This window comes from Pinus tabuliformis, chromosome 3_2 (genome assembly GCF_031772625.1).
Source record: "Pinus tabuliformis cultivar Carrire ecotype Pingquan chromosome 3_2, CPIR1, whole genome shotgun sequence".
NCBI lineage: Eukaryota > Viridiplantae > Streptophyta > Pinopsida > Pinales > Pinaceae > Pinus > Pinus tabuliformis.
The window spans coordinates 882,093,957-882,097,365 of record NC_142302.1 but is presented as its reverse complement, the minus strand read 5'-3'; positions in this window follow the sequence as shown (position 1 = coordinate 882,097,365).

Sequence of the window (3,409 nt, the reverse complement as noted above, 5' to 3'; positions counted from 1 at the left end):
GTTGAAATGGTCCATCTCGATCACTGACATCATAATCCATAGAATAACACTACTACCATACCAAGGAGTGGACCCTACGTAGGCTTTCATAGGAAAGTCGCAGGAGAAGAAGTTGGTAGACCAAATGAAGAGTGATTTTGGTTTGGTCAACAAGTCGCGCGGGTATTCTATTTAGTCAATATCAGATGGCGTGGTGCAGTTTGATGCACTGATATTAGCTAGAAAGATCATGAGGAAGTGCCACACTGATGAAGTGTTGGAACTAGTTGTTTCATTGGCTACGCAATGTGCCAAACAAGTCCAGTATAATTAGGCTCAATATTTATGTCATGAATTCTTGGACGATTATAGAGAGGCCCAGGATGAAGACAAGCCATTCCACTATGCATGGTTTTTGTTATGGATCATGTTGGTGGCGTTGAGGATGCTCGAAGAAAGCCAATTCACTCAAAAAGACTCAGACCTATCTGAGGCCGCGAAGTTCTCTTTGCTATAAGATACCAAAGACCCCACATCAGTGATGGAGACGAAGATATTTTTGGTCTTGTTTGAGTCAGAGCTCAAGATGGTCATTAACCAATGGCCAAGGTTATCACCAAGTTTGCATGATTAGTATGCCAATGTTGCAGAATTCAAGGTAGATTTCCATAATTTGTACATTTGCGCAAAGAAATATGCTAAGGGAATATGGTACAAGTTGCCATATTTAGTCGCCGAAGATGATATTATAGGGGTTGTCAGTAAGTGGCCAAGTGACTAGATCACCCCTTCTGATGCTGACGCAGGTACCATTAAGGCTGCTTAAGGTGCAGTCGGGTAGATGACAATGTAGACCACTGCTACAACAGCAACAAAAAATAAGAAGGAAGCACCGAAGGCTTCTACTAAAGAAAATGTTGCAATAAGGGAAAAGGTTGTGCAGCAGAAAGAAGTTGCAGCAAAGGAGAAAGAAGCAACCGCCAAGGAAAAGGAAGTAGCAAAGGAAAAGACTACATTGTAGGCCATCATTGACCTCAGTGAGTCTGACACTAAGTGCACAGATGTAGAGGAAGATATAAAGAGAGAAGAGGAAGGGAGCGCAGGCTTGGATTCCCCCTTCATCGTCAAGAAGAGGTAGAGAAGGAGTTCGACGGGGCTGTGTAAGAAGAAAAAATTTGACAAATCAGCAAGTGCGACACCTTTGGTCCTAACAGAGGGGGACCTTGATGAAATTAGGGATGTGGTCTGCGATGCAACAACGAATCTTTGGGGCCACTTTGAAGAGCAGTACAACCAAACATTAGGTAAGTGTTTTTTTTTTGTAAAGTTAAGCAGATCATATTAATTTTGATGGATAAAATTACATAGATTCATGGGAGTCAATGTGATCTCCCGGTGATATTGCTTCCAATGGATAGATTCGATGAAGAGTGAGGTTGCTCTGGCGCTTCCAGAAAGTCCGGTCAGCACAGAGCTGCGTTGTTTGAAGATTGTGATCGAGCATTCTGCACAACGGATTTTTGTTTCTAGAGACTGGTGTGACGGGATGCTGCTTGATTTTTCCCGATCCTGTTGGCTTTGATCTCCGTTGCACGTGACTTGCTCATAATCGATCGGGCCTTGTTTGAGTTTGCCATGATTTCCTGTAACGAGGACCCCTAGTGGCCTAGTCTTGTGCTTGCAGATCCGATTGATGGATATTGTGTCAGTTGGCTCTGAGTTCTCCCGCCTCCTGATCCTGCCAAAGGTTGTGGTACTCTGTCTGATTGGAGTCGATTCCTTCATTTGCCAATGCATAAGCTAGCTTTTTTGCTTTCCTTCGAACAGCTTGGAAGGTGATCCCTTTCATGTTGCAGAGTTGGCCTTGGAGATCTTTTAGTATTGCTGACAGCCTCCAGCTTGGGGTTACTTTGTGCACCGGTGCACCCATCTGGAGTTTCCTGATCAACCTTATTATTATCTCTGAATTGCCCTCCACTATCAGAGGTAGGAGTTTGTATTGACCAACCAGAGTGAGGCCTTGGAGGAGAGCGATTAGTTTTGCTGCGTTATTGGTGTTCACTCCGAGATTGCCGTGATAGATGAGGTGAATTGCTCCTGTGTGATCCCGTACTGCTCCCCCATAGCCTGCCATGCCCGGGTTTTGTCTTGAAGCCCCGTCGAAGTTGAGTTTGAATGTGTTAAAGGGGGGCAGGGTCCATTTGTCCTGTGTCGTGCCTGTTGAGGTCTGGTTCCTTCCAGCAGAGTTGGTCCTTGTTTGAAGATGCAGTATCTGTATTATTCTTGCCTCGTTTGGAGATGCGTTGCCCTCTATCTTCTGTATGCCCATGGCGTTGACTGTTTCTGTGATTAGCAGTCGAACTTTCCTTATCCGCATATGAACTTCTGTGGCTATGTTTTTGAATATTCTTGTGTTTCGCTCTTTACATAGGATCCAAACTAATGCGCCCGGAACTAAATTCTAGGCATTGTTGACCAGGGGATTGGAGGATATGGAAGATCTCCACTGGCTTAGTGAAATTTGGATGGAATTTCTGTCTCGATCTGATTGTCTGAAGACCATGGCCATGCCATCCCACAGAGAGCAAGCCGTAGGATAGGTGTTGAGTAGGTGATTGAGCGTTTCCGAACCATTCTCGCAGAGCATACATCGAGAAGGGCCTACAAAACCTCGTTTCTGAAGGTTGTCCCATGTGAGAGCCCTGTTATGCAGGACTAGCCAAGAGAAAAGTGTAATTTTTGGCCAAGTTCCTCTGCTCCACAGGGTTTGCCATTTGTGGTCTGATTGCTGATCCAGGGAGGCTGCCAAGAGCTTATAAGCTTCTTTGAGATTGAACGTGCCTTTGGGGTTACTTCCCCATCTTAGGATGTCCTCTTTGTTGGATCTGAGGATTCTTCTTTTGTCCAAGTCTTGTAGAAAAGGGTCTACATTCCTTGGTTCTGCTGGGGTATGCCATTGTTCTCTGGAAATCCAGTTCTGCCATATGGTTGCTTCGCTTTCCGGTTGCCAGTAGTCTGCTACCGTAATCTTGCCTTCCTCCTGCATGGCTCTTTTAAGAGTGTTCCAGTCTGGGTGTTCCAAGGTTGGAAGCTGCTGCCAGGCATCTTCCCAGAATAGGGCTGTGTTGCCTTGGTGTACTTCCTAGAAGCTATGCTGCTGAACAATATGTCTATTTTCCCAGGCTTTGTTCCAGATTGGGGATCCTTGAGTGGTGCCTGTAAGCCGGATGAGGCCTTTGTCCCTGATTTGGGTTGTATACTTCGCTTTCCACACGACGCCCCATAGGGAGTCAGGATTTTCAACCCATCTCCACCAGATTTTTGCTGCTACGGCCTTGCTTAATATATCAGGGTCTCAGAGGCCCAAGCCTCCCTCCATTTTTGGTTTGCAGATGTCTTTCCATTTGAGGAGGGCCCATTTGGATTTCTT